The sequence below is a fragment of the Talpa occidentalis genome, unplaced genomic scaffold (genome assembly GCF_014898055.3).
Source record: "Talpa occidentalis isolate TD23 unplaced genomic scaffold, MPIMG_talOcc4v2.1 talOcc4.13, whole genome shotgun sequence".
Taxonomy (NCBI): Eukaryota; Metazoa; Chordata; class Mammalia; order Eulipotyphla; family Talpidae; genus Talpa; species Talpa occidentalis.
In genome coordinates this window covers 91,476,651-91,498,582 of record NW_023601322.1, presented here as the reverse complement: position 1 = coordinate 91,498,582, position 21,932 = coordinate 91,476,651, and the positions used below count along the sequence as shown (strand labels likewise).

At 37.7% G+C, this 21,932-nt stretch overlaps 1 protein-coding gene across 7 annotated transcripts in view; it reads right to left on the bottom strand.

Annotated features, from left to right (window-relative positions):
* LOC119243609 (uncharacterized) overlaps positions 1–21,932 on the bottom strand; it is a 782,255-nt gene that overhangs the window by 115,984 nt on the left and 644,339 nt on the right. Inside the window, exon 11 of one of the 7 annotated variants that reach the window (XR_008551537.1) lies at positions 6,063–6,146. The exons of the other annotated variants lie outside the window; for them this stretch is intronic. The gene's annotated coding sequence lies outside the window, so the exon portion shown is untranslated. Of the gene's footprint in view, positions 1–6,062; positions 6,147–21,932 lie in introns of those variants that run through there. 7 annotated transcript variants of the gene reach the window in all.

The window sequence follows — 21,932 nt, the reverse complement described above, 5'->3', positions numbered from 1 at the left end:
TAAAAAAAGTAAAGCAGGGAACTTTACTTTATTTGGGAAAGTAATGGGAAAGGAAACACAGGAAATAAGGGGATGAAAGTGTAGCAGAGCAATGGTAAACAGTGAAGACCTCATTGCAAATAATCAATACAGGGTTCAGGAAGAGAGCCTGATAAGTAGAGGTGAGCATAGTCCTAGCATATTTGAGCTCAATATGGTACTGAGAAGACTCTCTAGCAGGAATGTGAGTGGGGAGAACCTCTGGCAATAATGGAAACCTTAGTTCCCTGGGAAGGACAGTGGTTCAGATATGCAGCTTCTTATGTAGCATGGGGCCTTGTGAGTAGCTCAGCATTTAGGCTCACGGGATAACAGCCCCCCTTTTTTCAAGTGGCATTTTTGCTTTTATCTGCACTTTTGTTTTACTTGTCTCTTTTTACAAATTGACTCAGTTCAGTGTGTCTAAAGTTTCAATTCAGCCATATTTTTTATTTGTCAGTGGTGAGACGGAATTTTGACTCTTTTTTCCTGAAAACATCATTCATACACTTCAATCCCCAATGCCACTTGGCAGTCTTGCTGCATTTCTTTGTTTGGATGTCTAAAAAAGACTAATAGACCCAGAAGTCAGCCATGCTGCCCAGTCTCTCCCAAACCCCAATTAATCCCTAAGTCACCAGCAGTCCCAGGCAAGTCAGAACCGTTCAGGTAAATTACTTGCAAAGCATTTCTTTGTATTGCTGTGATTTCATGACAGATATAATCAGATCAAAGATTAAAGGACTCCTATTTGAAACACATTGACCTTATATCATAAAAATCAAGAATTTACCTTTTATCACTGATGAAATGCAAGAACAGTTGAAGGCCATATAACGTGTCAAGATTTGAAAAACCTTTAATTATATACTCCTTAAGACCATTGCAGTAAAAGAGACATTAATATTTATTATTAAGCTTCCCTGTGGAAGTACAAATTTTTTTTTTTAAATTTGTCTACGTGATTTTTCAGGTGGAGCATCAATCTTTATTCAGTTGACTAAAATTTGAACTTTCTCCTATTATTAGTCAATAGAAAAAAGCCATAACACAGATTTTTTTTTTTTAGATTTATTTATTTATTTATACAAGCACTGAGTACAGTCAGAAGAGCAGGAGGGTGAGAGAATTCACCAGAGCCAGAGCAGGCAAAAGAACAGGCAGACTGACGAAATACACTGCTGAGGGGAGCAGCAGGCACCGCAGGAGAGGTCTGTCGCGCCATGTGGGACCCTCCCCAGCGGCTGGGGACCGAGCCAGCGTTTCAGAGGCTGTGGGCAGCTTCACAGCCCAGCACTCAACCACTGTGCCATCAGGGGAGGCCCCATAACACAGATCTTTAGAATCTACACTCTAAAGATTACTTCCAGCCTAACTGATCAGAAACGTGCTTTTATTCTTTTTGAGACTTATTGCATAAAAATTGGCCACTCTTTTTAAAAATAATCTCCTATGTGTGTTTCTGTTAGTATAGGGAAAATGATAAGAACTGTGTACCAGGACCGCATCTGGCTGTGTCCCCACAAATACATTTTGTGAAAAGCACTTTAATTATTATGCTAATACCTTTCTACAAAGTATTTTATAAGAAAAATACTATGATTAAAGAAAGCGTTACTGTAATAACGATGCTATTGAAAAAATTGCTCAGTTCATTGCACAGAGACAACTGGATGAGAATACAAGACAGACTTTTCACTATGATATTTTAATAATTTTATGTACACTGAAAATCATGGAGCAGATGCTGTGGAAAATAAAGCTGCATCCTCAGAATTTAAAGTAAGACTTTTTTGTTTGCCTAGAACCAAGTATGTGAAGCCAAAATAAATCAAGAGTGTGAGCATATACAACCTAAAAAAATATACCCCCAGCCACTAAACAGAGACCTTGTATGTGTGTATCACACAGGGAGATGATGTAACAAACACTCCTAACTGTTCTTCAATATCTTCCTGAGTTTGTGCCCTTCTGGCCACATGACTAACTCTTACTCTTTTGATCTCAGGATACAGACGTGGGTGAAACTTTAAGAAACAACTTTAAGAAACTTGAAGAAGTAGGGCCTCCCTGGTGGCGCAGGCAGTTGAGCACCACACTGTGAAGCTGTCTGCAGCCTCTGCAGTGCAGGTTCAATCCTGGCTGGGCATCGAGAATCCCACATGGCAGGGCAGACCTCTCCTGTCTCGCCCACTGCTCCCCTCAGCAGTGTATTTCATCAGTCTGCCTGTTCTGTTCCCCGCTCTGTCTCCAGTGAATCCTCTCACCCTCCCACGCAAATGGCCTGTACCCCGGTTCTTGTATAAAAAACAAATAAATCTTTAAAAAAAAGGAAAATAAACAACATAAGTATAATTAGACAGCCCTGTGGTCCTTAAATCATCTGCCTCCAAATTTTCCTTCCCATTATTACATGGACCTTAGACTGTTATGTTAATGCGACATAAATATCTTGATACGCTTTGAAATTTTAAAGTTGTAAGGCATAACTTACGTATTTTGAAGAGCTTTTTGGGGAAGGGTCAGCAGGGAGGAGAGCTTTGACACTATGGGAAAAGGAGAACTTATCACACTATATAGTCCTGTGAATCTGTCATGATGTTTTTCCTCACTGACCCAGTAAACGGATGACAGCTTCAGAGCTCTTAATGAAGGTCATAGCCCTGAACATGCAAGTTATTAATGTTAGATGCAGGTGAGACTAGAGTGATTTTTGTTTTAGTAATCATTAGAGCCAAATGAGAAGGCCACCTCTATACATAAGGAGAGTATGCTGTTTACTGAATGTCACTTATTATTACTTACCTCAAAGACCAATTACTCTTGTGTTTCAAAAAGTCACTTTTCCCTCATGCTTTTCTGCCTTTATGTAAGAAAACTAGAAACAAACATCATTGGTTTTTGGGTAGAGGCAACATTCCATAGCTTGACTCCTATAGGAGGAGGAATTAGTGAGACCACAGATCACACACGGAATGCTGGGAATAAGACATCCACCACAGAACAGGATGCAGAGTTCTTCCCCTGCTGGTGGCTGCTGGGAGCAGAACTGCATACCTTGGACCAGTTAGAACCATGAGGCCAGGGGAAAATGAGAAAGAGTATTATCCTGTGCAGACATGGAAATCTGGGGGAAAGTAGGAGGATGATGAAAACAATAGAGAACTTAAAATTCATTCTGACAACATTCTCCAGTGAAAGATAGTGATCAGGACACAGGTCCCTTGGGACTTTATTCAGTAATTGTCTCTGAAATAAGTCATTTAAATATCAGAGTAGTTCACTGATGATGTTCACTGATTTACAATTTTTACAATCAACTTAGAGAACAATCTTGGAATATTTTTCAACAGTTATAAATGTGACAATCAAGCTGCAGCTACAGCTGCAAGGGCCTAAGAGATGAAGGGGGTGAGGGAGACGTTAGAGGGCAAGATGGCTACAAAATGAGAAATGCAGCCTGTGGGACATAAAATGTAAGGTGGTAAGATCACGCTCTTTGAAGAGGAAGTAAAAATCTGTAAGGAAACTAAAACTATTAATATAACTGAGTTGAAATGGATGTCAAAGAAAGGCAGAGAGTAGGGCAAAATTCAGCCAATTTACACATGTATATTTAAAAGCATTTTATTGTGAATAAGGGAGTAACTATTACAGAACCAACAAAGTGCAGGAAGTGTGGCTGCTGGGGAGTGGTCATTATGTGGTAAGGATGGACAGAGGTCTGATTCTCAAGGCTACTGTATTAGAATCTTTGCTTTTTATGACATAAGAATTGGATTCGATCAATTTTCTAGGGACAAAGAAAAAAGATTGCAAAGAGAGTTCCATGGATCTAAACCTTCTTTTTTTTAATATCAGGTAATATTTGAGAGATACCCAGTGAGGCACAGAGTTTATTCTAATACCTGTTCATCCCCCAAAATCTCAATTTTACTTTAGAGCAATCTGCTTTGAAGGATCAACTACAGCCTAGTTGTGGCCACAGAGAAAACACAGCAGGGTGATTTCAGTATACAATGACAGGTAATAGTCTACATATGTCCAATAAAATCTACTTTGAAAGCATATGGATTGTAAACAAGACACTGAACTATCTGAACAGATTTATAAATTAAGACTTTCAATTAAAACTTATTCAAAGTGCACATTCTAAACAAACTGTATGAGGCCTCCCCTGGTGGCGCAGCGGTTGAGCCGCTGGGTTGCGAGCCTGCCCACAGCCTCTACAGTGCCGGTTCGATCCCCAGCCACCGGCGAGGGTCCCACAAAAAAAAATAATAAACAAAAAAATAAACAAATTGTATGGTCACACTAACTTCATCATTTCTTTCCCATTCTTAAGACCTAGATTAGTGTCGTCAGAAAGTCATACAAAATTAATCTGATGTAGAAGAAACCAATTCAGTGGAGAGAACATAAGAGGCAGTATGAGTACAGAGAACTGTGACATAAAAAATGGGCTAACACATTTGGAGACCTAGAGCCCCTCAAGCCCCCCAGGTTGCCTGCTACCACACTGTGGTTTTGTGTGTGCCGTCACCAATTAAACCAAGGCCCTGACATGAAACAAGGTATCTCATCTTCCTTCTTACAGTTAGCCACTGCAGAACTCAAAGCTATATTCATTCTGTTTGTTTATTTTTAAAGATTTATTTATTTATACAAGTATAGGGGTATAGGTCAGAGGTGTAAGAGGGTGAGAGGATGCACCAGAGACAGAGCAGGGAGCAGAACAGGCAGACGGACCAAAGACACTGCTGAGGGGAGCAGCGGACGATACATAAGTCTGCTGCGCCATGTGGGTATCTCCCTGGCCGGCTGGGAATTGAACCCATGCTGCAGAGACTGTGGACAGCTTCACAGTACTGTGCTCAACCCACTGCACCACCAGGGAGGCCTCGGCATATTCATTCTTAACAGTTATTTTGAAGACCAGACATGTTTCCCACAGGATGGCCTGGTTTGTGGGTTAAATGATGAGCTGGTAAGGAGCAAGGATATGAGTCATTGACGCTGCCAACCGGTTCAATACAGGTGAACCACTACACAAGTCATCGAAGAGAATTTAGCAAGAAACCTTAAAGTGGATCCAAACTAAATATTGGGAAATGAGTCCAGTTAGATGAATCTGTGCTAGCTGAAGAAATAGCAGCAGTGGGGGTTGGTAAAGGAATAATATTTTCTTCAGAGGGCAGTAGAAAAACTGCTGCTCAGATTTTATCTCAACATTGCATTAGGCTCCTCCAAGTTTACCTATTGTCAGACTGGTGTACTCAAAAGATAAAAAGTAACTTTATCACACATTTATAAGGAAATTCTGTGGTTGACTTTGCTCTAAATTGGGCATGAAATAAATGTATTACTGCAAAACCAGGGAAACAAAATCTATTATGAACTTGAAATGAATCTTGAAACGGCAAATCATTTTCTATGGTGCAGTATTTTCTCTGCTATTGTTTTGCTTTATTTACCTTTAAAGCTTTTCTGAAAGGCAATTACGTTATCCTTTTTCTTTTCTTTTATTGCTTATGAATTTAATATTACCTTTTACCTCATCACCATTTGATTTTATTTTTAAAGAACCACAAGAGTTTTAAGGAATTTAAAGGCTCTTCTGACTTGGTGACAGTTATGTTGTCTTCTTATAGATTTCCCTAGTATTATGTGAGACTGACTATTTAAAAATACACCAATTTAAGATTAGTTAGAATTCCTTGCTGATTATACGATAATGGGCACCCACTGAAAACAATGATAAATAAGAAGACAGGCATTCACAGCACCTTCAAACTTACAGCTCAGTGGAATAACTATAACTCTTTAAATCAGATTAAAGGCTGCATGTTCACACATACAGTTGCCTATGAGGTGGGTTTGTCTATTCCAAGAGTTTTAATTTCACTACTTGTTGTCCTTGAAGAATCAGGTTAGAGAGCGACATTTATATGAAACCTGTGTCCTAAAAGTGAATATTTTGAAAGTTAACATATTTACGATTACATCAGAAGGTCAAATTGTATGAACTTTATTGGACTCGCAATAATTCCAGTTTCTGCTATAAGTACTGTTGGAGCAGGTCTCTTTTTTTGTGGAAAAGAACCAGGGGCCATTGAATCTCACAAAACCTGTAACCAGACCACAAAGAAAATTGTAAACAATTAAAATGCTGATGCAGTAAAATTCCCAGTACATGATTATGGACTACATGTAGAATTTCCCTTACAAAAGATAATGTGAAGATGGCTTGACAGGGGTGTGAGGCAGGCTTGGAAATGCTGAGTGAGCAAAACCTCTCTTGCAGAGGAGTAGGGGAAGAACAGGCTCCAGAAACATGAAGTAATGGAGAGACAAAAGCTCCCACTCACTTTCTTGTTTGCTGCTTGCACACACACATAAAGACCTGAAAAGGCAGAATATAAAGCTGACCTGACTCAAGGAGATCTGTGGGGAACCATGATACCACACAATAAAGTTTTAGCTGGGGGCCTCCCTTGGTGGCGCAGCAGTTTAGCTCTGGGCTGCTGCGAAGCTGCCCACAGCCTCTATAGCGCCAGTTCGATCCCCGGCTGCTGGCGAGGGTCCCACAAGGCATAACAGACCTCCCCTGCTGTGCCCGCTGCTCCCCTCAGCAGTGTATTTCGTCAGTCTGCCTGTTCTGCTCCCTGCTCTTGCTCTGGTGAATCCTCCCACCCTCCTGCACTTCTGACTGTACCCAGTGCTTGTATAAATAAATCTTTAAAAAAAATAAAGTTTCAGCTGGACTTACTGCCTTCAGTTGTGGGAGGAAACCTCGCTTTCATTCAGCTGAGAGTACTTGTTATCAAAGTCTAGGGGAGATGTACTGGGAAAATTTACCTATAAATCTGTTAGGACACAGCATACTTGAAAAACAGTGTCAACCAGCCTCACATAAATGACATGTCTAGAACATCGTACTGAAGAGTACCAGGAAACACATTTAGTTCTTATATACAAAGAATTTACACCCAAAGCAACCATATGCAGAACGAAAAAGTAAATCTCAGTAAAGTTCAAACCATACTGAAAGTCAGGGCTGAAATCATAGAGAAGCTATTCTCTGACCAGAGTAGCATTAAATTAGAAATCAATATCCACAAACTATCTAGAAAACCTCTTAAGTATTTTGAATTTACACCACACGATTTTTATAAACAAGAATCTATTAAAAAAAAAACACAAAGTAAAATAAAAATTTTGGAACTACATCACAATGATTACAATTAAAACTTTCATCTACTGCTCAGTTGTTTGAGAACTTTAGAGTGCTTAGCTTTCCTCTAGCTAGTGTAACAAATTACCACGAGCTTGGAAACTTAAAGCATCACAAATACACTTTCTCTCCTGTTTCTGGAGGTCAGAAATCCAACATCAGGTTTGCTGCTAAAAATCACCAGGCTGGCAGGCTGCTCTGCACCTCCTGGGGAGATTTTGAGGGAGAATTCATTTCCTTGTTTTTTTCCACTTATTAGAGCTGCATTATTTCCAAATCTGGGTTCCTGCTGTCCATCGTTAAAGCCAGAGCATAGCATCTCTCTTCTGTCACCATGTTGTCACCACCTCTGCAGGGTAAACACAGTTCCCTGGGCCTCCCTCTTATAAATGCACACGTGATTGTATCATTGGACCAAACTGTGCAACCCAGGATACTCTCCCCATCTTCAAACCTTTAACTCTTATCACCTCTACAGAGTTCCTTCTGCAATATATGATAACAGATTCACAGGGTCCAGGCAGAAGGACTTAAGCATCTCTGGGGCTGTTATTCAGCCTCTCACAGAGGGGAAGAGTTTTAAAATGAGTGGTCATTTGGGTGATGAGTCTTTGAGGATGTTTTTGAGATGTATGTCTTGTAGTGTTTTACCTATATTTTCTTCTATATATTTTATGGTTTCAGGTCTTATGTCAGTTCTTTTATCCATTTTGAGTTGAATTTTGTGCATGGTGAGAGGTAGTGGTCTAGTTTCATTTTTTTGCATGTGGTGGTCCAGTTTTCCCAGCACCATTTATTGAACAACTGTCCATGTTCCACTGCATATTCTCAGATGGTTTCACTTATAGCAGGAATATAGGGGAACCAAATAAGACTTCAGTGTAAAAAATAATAACAGTACAAAACACAACAAAGCAAAAACAGACAATTATAAATCAGAGACATCCTGCAGGGGAGGAGGTGGGAGAGGGATCAGAGGGAGGGAGGGAGCAGCACAGGGGACTGAGGTGATGGTGCACGGGTTACTTGGGGAAGGAAACTCTGTGGGGACCACACCTGAGGGGTGGGGGGAAGCAAATATTGTTTAAAAATGAAAAATGAATTAAAAATAAAAAAAAATATTTTAAAAAATTAAAAAATGTGAAAAAGAAAATCAAAGAAAATAAAAAAAAAAAATCAGTGGTCAAAGATTCCATCATACAGATAAAAAACAAATAGAATGGTGAATTAAAGACAGGGATTACAATTAAAGTTGTAATAAATATAAAAGCAAATAGAGATGAAATAAAAACTGTGACACAAACTAATGTATTAAAGACAAAATGTGATTCTTTCAAAATATATACAAAAGTTAATAAGGACTGAAAGAAAAAGAAAATTTAAGAGAAAAACAGCTTATGACCATCACACAAATGAAATTAAGGAATCACTGGGCCTCCTTAGTGGCACAGGGGGTTGAGCACCACACTGTGAAGCAATCAGCAGCATCCGCAGCATGAGTTCAATCCCAGCTGGCCAGGGAGCTACCCACATGGCACAGCAGACCTCTCCTGTCTCACCTTCTGCTCCCCTCAACAGTGTATTTCACTCAGTCTGCCTGTTCTGTTCCCCACTCTGTCTCTGGTGTATCCTCTCACCCCCCTGCATCTCTGGCCTGTACCCCAGATCTTGTATGCATAAATAAATACATCTTTAAAAAAAAAGAAAAGAAGGAATCACTATAGATGTCTCAATGAAAAGGATAGAATTATATTGTAAAGAAACAGTATCTCAGGCCTCCCATGGTGGTGCAGGCCATTGAGTGTGGCACTTTGAAGCTGTCCGCAGCCTCTGCAGCACAGGTTTGATCCTGGCCGGCCACAGAGATACCCACATGTCCTGACAGACCTCTCCTGTCTCTCCTGCTGCTCTCCTCAGCAGTGTATTTCAGTCAGTCTCCCTGTTCTGCATCCTACTTTGTCTCTGGTGAATCCTCTCACCCTCCTGCACATCTGGCCTATACCCTGGTTCTTGTATGTATAAAAATAACCAGAGCTTTGTGTAATGGAGTTATAACACACAGACTTTTTAATGTATTTGAGCAAATGAAAGTTGAGATTGCAAACTTCCCCAGAGAATTGGGGAACAAAAGCATAAAAATAAAATAAATACAAGTTCTAGAAGTGAATAGAAAAATTGAAATTAGAGAGGTGGAAGACCAAGTCAAAAAACTCTCCCGAAGGCATGAAAATTAGTAAGACTGAGTGAAACAAAAAGGAAGTTAAAAAGATAAGGAGGGTGGAGGACTCTGCTTCTGGTGCAGAAGGAGTTACAAAGAATGGATTTACCTGACTGCCTCCATGCCTTAAAAAAAATCAACAAAAGAATATGAATATAAAATAATGTATGAAAATCAACAATCTTCAAAACGCTAGATATCAGCCAATGAAAAACATTGGCCTCTGACAGACAGGAGACAAATGAGGTTACCCCTAGCATTTCTCTGACAGTCTTGAGAAAGTTTCTGGTCTGTGCGGAAGGGAAAGGGAGTTGATGCTGAGCCCTGGGGATTCCCTCAGTTGAGGAAAGAGAACTGACAGATCACAGGCCATCGGTGTTTGCAAAGTACCAGAGAGACAAGGGCTGCGCACAAAGAAATGGGTCTGAGTACACAGGCGTGGGCTATATGTGCTGGGTATGAGAAACGTACTGAAGTGCAGGTAATCAGTAGTCAAAATCATTCAAGTGTCTTTACTCCCACCCTGATGCCAGACTAGAAAACCTCATAGCCATGGAGTACTGAGCAGTACCCAAATCTGTTTTAAAAAAAGAGATGCAAATTCCAGAAGGATTAAACTGCTTTCAATTACTTAGTTGTACCCCAGAGAAAAGTGAGTCTAAGGAAGTACAAAAAAATACAACAGCCAACAATGTAAATTTCACAATGACTACCATCCAACCAAAGTTTTTCTAGCATGCAAAGAATCAGAATACTATCACCCACAATGAGAAAACTCATTTGATAAAAATGGACATAAGTGGATGGATATTAAACAGATAAGCATTTTTTTTTTAATTTTGTGTAGAAGAACTGGTGTGTAAACCAGAGGTGCAGGGGGTGAGAGGATTCACCAGAGACAGAACAGGCAGACTGACTGAAATACACTGCTAAGGAGAGCACCAGGCAAGACAGGAGGGGTCTGCTGCACCATGTGGGTCAGCTCTCTGGCTGGGATCAAACTCAGGTCATAGCCTTGATGGGGATGAGACTTAAACCCCAGGCCTCCAGGGCTACCCCGGATAAGAACATTACAACCATTTACATTGTCATGCATAGGTTCACAAGTTAAGTAGAAACATGAAGAATAAAAGAAAAACTCATTCTAAACTTTTTGAGATGAAAGCTACCGTGTCTAAGAGTAAAAATATACTGGAAAAGATTATTAGGATAATTCAAATATTTGCCTACAGGCAGGTTATACACTGCAGTAGTGAAAAATACTGAACCTGAAGAAACAACAATGGAAAGAATTTTTAAAAAAAGTAATAATTGAAAAAGTCTTATAAATCATCCTCTCTTATAAAACTACATATAATTATTTTAATGAAAATATTATAGTATAAAATTAATATGTATGAATTTACATTCACTACTATATTGCAGTTATTCCCTTGTTGCTGCATAAATAATACACAGATTAAAAATAAAACAGATGAAATACATAGGAAAATATTTTTTTTAATAGAGGCATGTTTTATTTATTTATTTATTTGTTTGTTTGTTTGTTTTGTTTTATACAAGCACTGGGTACAGTCAGAAGCGCGGGAGGGTGAGAGAATTCACCAGAGCCAGAGCGGGGAGCAGAACAGGCAGAAGGACCGAAGTACACTGCTGAGGGGAGCAGCGGGTGGCAGGAGAGGTCTGCGCGCCATGTGGGACCCTCCTCCAGTGGCCGGGGAGCAGCCGGGGATCGAACCGGCGCCGCAGAGGCCGCAGGCAGCTTCGCAACCCAGCACTCAACCGCTGCGCCACCGGGGAGGCCCGGAAAATAATTTTGAAATGAATTAGCACTGATATACGGAACACTATTACTACATTACCAGATACCACATTTGTAAATGATGGAAAAGATTGACACTCAAGCAATTTATTTCTGAAACGATTGAGTGACCTTCAAGCAATTGATCTCCCAAGTTCCAGTAATGTCATTTCTCTCTCTAGCAAAATGAACTAGCTCTTGTTAATGAGGCTAGAAGAAATACCAGTTGGCAGATATACAGGAAAGGTTTCCTTTGTTTGAAGGACATGCCAACTGTCTCCTCATTTATTTTTGTAAACATGGTTTCTGAAAATGTCGGAAGATGCTGGACCATAAAGGCACCTAACTGTATGAATGAAGCTTACAGCAAGGATGACAGAGAAAGCAGGGGATGGGACCATTATACTCATCAAGCCATCTTCAATAATGTGTTCAGCTACTTGTGACTGAAAACAGTTGATGTGATTGTCCAAGTCTATGTAAAGTGGACACCTGAATTGAAACAATTGAATTGAAACATTTTGAAGAGTTTCAGATGCATCCAACTATTGTTTAAATAGGGTATTTCCAGTTAACCAGCATTCATGCTACTTCCTAGATAAAAGAGCCATCTTCTAAAGCCTTTGGACTTAGTTCCAGTGGTTCTAGTTCAGCATCCTTTACCAATACCTTTCAAAATAGATTGCTAGAATAATATATCTAAAAAGCCAATATTGTCAAATCATTCTCCTATACGAAATTCTCAATTCTGCAAGGGTTTTGTGCTAACAGGCTTTTCTGAGCTTTCATTTGAGAAATTTCATGAATTAATGTCATAAATTAGTGTCATTTCTCATCACCCTCTATCTAAATGCTTTATTTTAAGGTACTAACTTTAGAACTTCACTTTTTTATAATATATTTGCAGTTATGAATGTTAGAATAATTTCATGATGAGCTATTCTCCTACACTATCCACCTGAACTTCAGTGTCGAAGTTGGAGAGAGTATGTTGATTGATCCTTCAAGAAAAACTTTCTATATGATCATTACACTATTTTCTACTCAGATATACTTTGTTCATAGCATGGTATTAACGTTTTTATTCCAATGATTTACATCTTGGTAAATGTCATTTCCTTTATTGAGAAAGACCTCAATAGGATGAGTGGTAGCAATTCATCTTTTTTTAATGTCTAAACTGTAGATTAATACATAGAAAACAATGAATTTTTAGTTGTATCTTGAATACATGATCAATGCATAAATTCATAGAAAATTCTATGATGAAAAATTGTTTGACTCTTAGCTTTAGGAGCAATAAACTAGGCAAATTATTTTCTCATTGTCTTAACAAATATACTATAGTATGCAAGAAACATTCTTTAATATATGTGTTTTTCTTACATCCAAGAGTAATTTAAGTGAATAAAATAATGAAAGATATTAAAGGAAATGGTTATCATTAAAATAGTAGACAGCATCTGGACTTTCAAACAAGTCCTGTTTGACTATCCCATATTGCCATATGAACCTCAACTTCCATAGGCAACCAAAAGTAAAATTATCACAAACTTCCATAAGCATAAAATAGAAAATTTATGTGAAACTTCTCTGTAAATGTTTAGCAACAATACATAGGATATATCTAAGCTTATCAAATTTACTTAACTTATAATAATGATATAAATTAACTTTTCATGGTCTGCATTTGTTGTGTTTGTACATGGTATATCCCAGTATATGCATTTGAGCGACTCTAGCACATTTACACAAAAGTACAAAAATACAAATTTCATTGACCTCAGGTCAAGCTTTTGAATGTGATTTGCATCCAATGTTTTCTCCCTTGGTCTCTGAACACAAATTAACTACGAGCTTTCATAATTGCTAAGTTATAAAGATGTTACTTGCTTTTATGAGAAGTCATATTGATATCAGATCAGAGAAATTGGTATAACCTTTCTCCTGGGAGGTGGTGAACAAATAATGAACTCACTTCTATAGGAAACAGTAAATCATTATCTAAAGATTGATTCATCAGACACCTTATGAATCATGCATGCTCACAACTGCAAAGGCCCTAAAAACAACACTGCCTGAGAGCTGTAATAAAATCTACACTTGAAAACACATGTAAGTTTTTAAATTAGGGCCTCCCTGTTGGCACAAGGGTTAAGCACAGCACTATTGTGAAGCTATCCACAACCTCTGCAGCACGAGTTCCATCCTTGGCCTGCCAGTAAGCTATCCACATGGTGCAGCAGATCTCTCCTGTCTTGCCCACTGCTCCCCTCAGCAGTGTACTTCAGTAGATCCACCTGTTCTGCTCCCCACTCTGTCTCTGGTGGGTCCTCTCACTCCCCCTGCACCTCTGGCCTGTACCCCAGTTCTTGTATGCATAAATAAATAAATCTTCAAAAAAAGATTTTAAATTAAATACCAGGGCAGAGGTGTCCGACAAAACTTTTTGCAATGATGTGTGTGTTCTCTATCTGTGTGGTCCTGAGCACTTGAAATGATGGCAGTATAACTGAGAAACTACATTTCAAATTAATACATTTATATTAATTTAAATATTTCATGCTGCTAGTAACTTCTGCATTGGACAGCAGAGATCTAGGGAATTAATTTGGGGAAAGAAAAACAGTCCTCTCAGCTTGAAAATCAGTAAGAAATCCATCATACATGCCCCACTAAGCTCTCAATGGAGAGAATTTGAAAGTCACACAAACAAGCCACAGGCCCCTAGAGTGCTTGGAGATACTAATAACATATAGAAATGTGATAAATGGACTTGGTTTAAAAAGTATTTTCATGTACATGGTTAAAAAGTGAAAATAATTTTGAGAGTAGGACATGTGCTGAAAGAAAGAAAGGGTGAAATAAAGAGAGTGCACTAACAGGCAGGGAAATAAAGGGAAGCAAATTGAGAATAAAACTGAAGGAATGATGAAGCAGAAATTAATTTGGACTCATCAGAGATATCTGAGAATTATATAGTCTTGCAATGAAACAAGCAAAACAAATCTGTCCATTAGAGTGATAGCTTAGGGATTGGAAACAAAACTATTCTAATAATAATGAGGAATGTATTCCAAGAAAAAACTGAAGAACAATAGGGTTAGAAAAGCAGAGTCACATGAGGCAGGACTGATGTGTATAATTGCCCAGGTGGTAGCCTGCACAAGAAGAATCAGCAAAGGTACCAATTGAGCTGATCCTCCCTGTGCCAAGCTATGAGAGTTTCTGTCAGACAGCATGTTAGAAAGCACCATTTTCTAACTTTTCCATCCCAAAGTGGCCTCTTTTTTTGTCCTTTCACGTAGGGGTCCTATTTTTGTATTCACCCAAAGGCACAGTGTGCATTAAGCAGAAGCTCCAAAGTGAAGAGTCCACATTCATTGTAGAAGTAACGTTCCTGACAGCATGCAGGACAGGAGAGAAAGGCCTGGCAAATGTGTCTGCATCTGAGAGACTGCAACATTTTACTTATTTTCATTTTAGTACAAAAGAAGAAGAGAAATGAACTAGATGTGAAAATGTTTATAATGATGGTTTTAGTTTAACAGCCATCTCTTTGATTCTGGTTATCGTCTGGTTTATGAAATCTCGACTTAATAATTTTCCTGTGAATGTAGGGCAATCGTGTTTGTGGTATGAAAACCAATTATTTTTCAGCCATTAGCATGCACCTAGAGAAATGTGTGTTCTCTTTTCATGACTAGATATAAAAAGAATGACCATAATTCACAACTAAAAAGAGAATTATCTTAACAGCAATAGATTTTACAAATCTTTAAACTCCATTTCATACCTACCATTTTTGGTAGGCCCCAAAATCTCACAATACATGTTAATAAACATCTACAATACAAAATGTACTAAAAGCATGATTCAAAACAAGTTAAAGGAGATTAAATGCCACCAGAAAGGCTGACATACAAGTTTTAGGGACTTCAATGTGAAAGAGTAATTTAAAGGGAAAATTTGAGAAGGAAATGATATTTAAATATTGAAAATCATCAGGGTGGATTCTGATTGTTAGAAATGAAGGACTGTCAATCCCAGGGTAGGTGCAGGTCAAATGCATGCAGGTAAAGCAGATGACACAATGCCCCATGTGTGCTTTGGGGGAGATGTACTGGCCCTGTTTGACTGGACAATGGGGCACAGTAGGAGAAAGACAGAAGGGACTGAAAAAATACCTTGCTTCATTGCTATGGAGGCCTTGATTTTTTTTTTTTTTTAAAGCACCCTTCCCTCAGTGATGAGGTGAAGTCACAGTTTGATCAAAACTGCTACGGGAAAAAGCAAAAACATCTGCAGTCTTGTGTGATGCCAGGCCTGTGGTGCATAGAAAATGACTGAAGACACAAGAGGAAATCTGTATATCCCAAAATGAGAATTAAGTCTCCCCAACGGTATGAACACATTCACATACAACTTGAAATCTAAAAGCTAAATCTGGTAGTTATGTGCATGGATTTGCAATCTCTTGTACAAACACAAACCTACTGATATGGGTTTGATAAGTGAAAAACTGCTCTTTCATTTTCTTCTCTTCTCCAATCAGCCATGTTTGGAAAAACTAATACATGCCAGGATTATAAAAAGACAAGCTTGCGATGCCTTTGGGAAAAGCTGGTATGTATAGAAGTCATTGCTAGTACACTGCCTTTCAACATTCAGGATGTCTGCTTTGACTACATATTTATGAAAAGCAAAAATAAAAAAATTGGTTATTATAAATTAAAATGTTCTTAAAATTACTATGCATTATGTTCATATGACCTAAAAATACTCCTTTGGATTTGTCTCAGTCTTTAATATTTTCAAAGTGTTTCTAAGAAAATATGCAACACTAAGTTTGAAAATATAACTCATGGAGTTATATTGGATTTTAATTTACTTTCATAACCAAAGATTGGCCTTGTTCCAACAGAATGTAACTCTATTAGCAAATGTATAAAAATTATCAGGACAGTGGTAATTAAACCACAGGGTATTAATGGAATGTATGTATTTCTCTTATTTATAAGAAGGGGATTTTAAGTCCATGTGCTGTCCATCAGAATTTATATTTCTATAATTGATATCATAATATTTTAGCTCATCCTTGGAAAATTGAGTTTATCAAATAGAAAACTTTTTTATTGGTTGTTTCGATTATCAAAAATTGTCATAAGCTTTAGTGATCATATCATACTGTCTCACATAAAAGTATTAGGAAGAGAAAATGTTGATACAAATCTCAATCTCTTTTTCTAACATGACAGCAGTATGAAATAGTGGCAAAGTTTGAAGCTACTATTATTTAAAGAAATAACCTGCTACACAGATTTTGATTTACAGTCTATTCAAAATAGTAATATGATACAACTTTTATATAAAAAAAAACTATTCTATATAAATTTAACATCAAATTCACTGGTAGTTTATTTGGCTCTTTTAATTTTTAACTAAATATTCATGGACTTAAGATAAATTATAAATAGACTATGAATCTTCAAAGGATTTATAAGCTGACACACACACACAAATACATTTTCACAAATATTAACTGAAACATAATGAAAAAATATATTCTCTAAACAAAGAGTTGAGGTGGGTATTATTCTGCATTGATGTTAAATTGCTGGCTACTTTAGTTCATATTAATATAACATTATGTGCTATAAATAAATTTGTCATATAAATAAATAAGACAAAATGAACTTGAAAAAAATTTGTATCTTAATGCAGCAGAAAGTGTTCCAGGCAAAATGGGTCATGAGATTTTTAACACTGCTGTTAAGACATCTAAGAATGTTGCTATTAACTTTTCGAAATATGTTCTTTGGGGCCTCCCGGGTGGTGCAAGGTTTAAGGAAAGTGCTATCAAGCTATCAGGGGCCACCACAGCATGAGTTCAATCTTGGCCAGAGAGCTGACCCACAGGGCATGGCAGACCTCTCCTGTCTTGCCAGCTGCTCCCCTCAGCAGTGCATTTCAGTAAACCCACCTATTCTGCTCCCTACTCCGTCTCTGGTGAATCCTCTCACTCCTTGCACCTCTGGTCTACACCCCAGTTCTTCTGCACACACACACAAAAAAATGTCCATTCAAAGATCTCAAGCTCTAATCCCTACAATGTGTGAATATGTTATATACAAAGGCAAATAGCACTTGTAATTAAGGTTATCTTTCTTAAAATTGAATTCCTAAATCATCAAGATGGTTCAGTCTTATGACAGGAGACCTTAAAAGCAGATAATTTTCCCTAGTTAAAGGTGGAAGAAGATGTGGCAAGAAGTCAGATATTAGGCATGCAAAATGCACTTACACTGCTACTGATTTGACCCAGTGATATGGTAGCATAGTAGGTGGTCCAAAATAGCCCAGGGGGTCTGGCTACCTCTTGCCACCCTGCTGGCATTCAGCAAGGAAATGAAGGTCTCAGCAGAATAGCTCAAGAAACCAAAAGCAGCTTATAACCTGAAGTAACTTGGAAGCAATGGGAAAATAATGCACATTCTGAGCTTAAATGTTTATACTGCATACACTTAAGTGCTTGCAAAACCACACAGTGACAAGTATTCAATGAAAATAAATACTGTTATGACAATACAGCTTTAGTCTTTATAGAACTCCTAAAATAAGTTAGATTTTGCATTAAGAAATCGATAGCGCAAGATAGAAATGCTAAGATGAATATTTTGTGCCTAAAATTCTAAATGTTATGAATAATGAAAGATGTATTCCTTAGTGATTTCTTCCTTTGATGATTTTGCAAATTTTTTCCACTTACAACAAGTGGCCAATCTGGAAACATTGATTTCTTTAAAAATGAATAGGATAATATAGGTATTTTCCAATGCTGGGTAAGCAGAGAAAAAAAGATCAACTATGATTTGGAATAAGCACGTGAAAGTGTTTATTCCGATCATTTGTTTTGAGGTTTCATAAGATGATGAAAGCAAAGAAGAAAAATGTGCAGTGACACACATACGCTTTGACTTTAAAATCTTTAATACAGTGCTCTGACATAAGAAATTCGTAAATGCATATTTTATTTTGACTTAGTTAAACTTCTGTTTTCCCTTTCAAAATATTACTTTTTTTTTTCATTTTCAAAGTCATAAAATTAGAGAATGAACATTTAAATGAGCTATTTTTAAAAACCTTTTTTTTTAAAGATTATTTATTTATACATGCACTGGGTACAGTCAGAAGCGCGGGAGGGTGAGAGAATTCACCAGAGCCAGAGCGGGGAGCAGAGCAGGCAGAGTGACGAAGTACACTGCTGAGGGGAGCAGCGGGCGGCAGGAGAGGTCTGTGCGCCATGTGGGACCCTCCTCTGGTGGCCGGGGAGCCTCCGGGGATCGAACCGGTGCTGCAGAAGCTGTTGGCAGCTTTGCAACTCAGCGCTCAACCGCTGCGCCACTGAGGAGGCCCTATTTTTAAAAATTAGTATTTTTTCCAGGAAAACCCCAACTATCATGAACAACTTACCATTTATTCTGTTCTCAGTTGACACAAACTACAGAAATAACTGTACATTTTTACTCTGAGTTCTCACATTTTCATATTTATTATCATCTTTCATGTTCAGTATTTAACATACCATTATCCATATGGAAGTAGAGAAACTAGGGCCTCCCTGGTGGTGCAAGGGGTTAAGATGCAATCCATGAAGCTATTTGCAGCCTCTGCAGCACAAGTTCGATCTCGGGTCTGCCAGGGAGCTACCCACATGGCATAGCAGACCTCTCCTCTCTCTCCTGCTGCTCCCCTCAGCAGTGTACTTCAGTCAATCTGCCCGTTCTGTTCCCCACTCTGTCTCTGGTGAATCCTTTCAACCCCCTCACCTCTGGCCTGTACCCCAGTTTTCGTATGCATAAATAAATCTTAAAAAAATAGAGAAACACATGCACATGTGTGCACACACACACAAAATCATTGTGATTTTAGCAAAGGAACAATTTCCTCTGGATTTTATGAAAGAAAAAGGTGAAAATTGGATACAGTACAAGACAGTGTAGAAGCAGACCCCCGGGACAGGGTGGGAAAGAAGGTGTAAGATGGGGTAAGATAGGCTGAATCTGATGGATTCGGAGCCCTGTATCTCAGACTTTGAGGCATTATTGAAACATCTGCATAGTAGCTACATGATTCAGTAAAAAATCCTTTAAATTTTATAGTTGAATCAAAATATGTATAGGATTTTAAAAATATTTTCTAGAATTAAAAAGAATGAATAATTATTTTAGTGTTGTAGCTATTTTTGACAATGTATATGTCAAAATGATCTGCATAGTTCATTACAGTCCTTCTTATTAAATACAAGACTTTCATTTTCCCCTTTATATACTCCTTATTTTGTGTTTCTATATTTAAATTATCTATTTAAAATTATCTATTTAAATTAGCTATTTAAATTAGCTATTTAAAGTTTGGAGCTACTATTGTGCTCAAGTAACATGCATGCAACAAGAAATGTAATTGCATTTGTGTCATATACAATTTTGAATATTTGATACATCTTTACCTTTAGAATGTTTTGCATAGTCAAGAAAAAAATTCCTAGTTCTAAAATCAGAATAAAAATTCAAAGATCTGGAATGAAATGATTGCATGCCAATTGCTTATAAATATGATAAAAATTGGGTAATGGGCCTCCCCGGTGGCTCAGCGGTTGAGCGCTGGGTTGCGAAGCTGCCTGCAGCCTCTGCGGCGCCGGTTCGATCCCCGGCTGCGCCCGGCCACTGCAGGAGGGTCCCGCATGGCACGCAGACCTCTCCTGCCGCCCGCTGCTCCCCTCAGCAGTGTACTTCAGTCCTTCTGCCTGTTCTGCATCCTGACTCTGGTGAATTCTCTCACCCTCCCGCGCTTCTGACTGTACCCAGTGCATGTATAAATAAACAAACAAACAAATAAAATAAATAAAACATGCCTCTATAAAAAAAAATGGGTAACAACAAAACTATGAATAATTAGCATGAACAATATACTAGGCATACTCCAAACCATTTTTCTGAATGATTGACAGAGAACAATTATTTCTTCTCATCATAATGTATTGCTAAGGTAATGCGGTCATAAAAATAAAGACTGAACTCAAAGGGCGTGATAACAAGAAATGACTTCGCCTGAACCTAACAGCGTCATTTTTTGCACTTGATAATAATGAACAGGACAGCACATTAATATATTTCTCTTCTTCTAGTTCCCCTGTGGGAAGGCATGTCAAGCTAGGTGGGTCAAGTATACGCTGAAGTTTTGTTCCTGACACAGAATTTCATCCTCAGCTCTTTCCTTTGTATGGGAAAAGGAAATCACATATATATATATATATATATATATATATATCATATCCAAGTCTGCACAGTCAAGCTGTGTTCTTGACTTCAGTTGTTTTGAGAACTAGTTAGTGAGGAGAAGCTGGGATTTGGGGTAAGCCCTCCTCTTGATTCTATGAAAAACAGAGTTAAGGGAGTTACTCTGCATATCTCCTCGATATAGGAAATAACACATAAAAATTATTTCAGAGCATGAAACTTTTTTAAAAAATTGCTTTTAAATACCATGCAGAGATGAAGTAATAAAAAACTGTGACTTTTATAACACTTTTTAAACAACAGCAACAAAATATAATGTAAGAAGAAAAGCAAATATTCTCTTCACAACTAACACATAAGAAATCAGGAAATAAGTTTATCTTAAATTTAATCACATAGTATGACAGTGCAATTTATCCTCTATCACCTACTTAGACTTGCTTCATAATGCTCCTCAGATATCACAACCTTATTACTTATAAAAAGATAAGAATTTTTACTTTTGATGGGTAAGATAAACACTTGCAGTTTTAAAATATTTACATCAGGAACATATGCATCTCAAGATAAGGAAAAATAAAAGGCAAGCAGAGAATTTTCTGCTTTGAAGTGATTAAAAAACTATTACTGAAAGTGTTTAAGATTCAAAATATCCCTCTAAAATGAATTGTAGGTAAAAGAAAAGAATTTTTTTTTTTAAATTAGAGAGAACCAGCAGTCCTCATTGAAGAATTATTTCCCTGTTCTTTTGTTCTTTCAGCCAAGAAGTTTCAACATTTCTAAACATCCCTCCTTGAGGAGGAGGAACATATCCAGAAGACCTGACTGGGTTTTATTATTTAGTAGGCATGAAAACCTCATGGTTAGTGAAACACTAACCTCCTGAGTACTCTCAGCAGGCTCATGCCTTAAAAGTGGGAGTACTAAGTCCTCAGCAAAACAAGGTTCTAATCTTATCAAGCAAATATTAAAAGCAAGACTCAAAAATATCACATAATTTCTACAATGTAACGGTATGCCCTAATATTATTTTAAAAACTCAAAAAATATTCATAGGAATCCAAAAATATACAGTTCCTAACAGGTCAGTTTCATTATATCTAGCATGCTTTAAAAAAAAATAAAAACTACTAGATGTCCAAAAAAAAAAAAAAAGTAGGAAAATAAAATTCATCATGAGGAAATTAAAAGTTAAAATTGATCCAAAGTACCACACATGTAACAATTAGTGTAAATTACAATACAAATTATTACAAAGGTATTTCATGTGATCCAAAAGTTACCTAGAGACAGATATATTCAAGACAAGCTTCTATTGGTGAAAACTGAAAAATCTGTACTGACTATGAAAATATACTACAG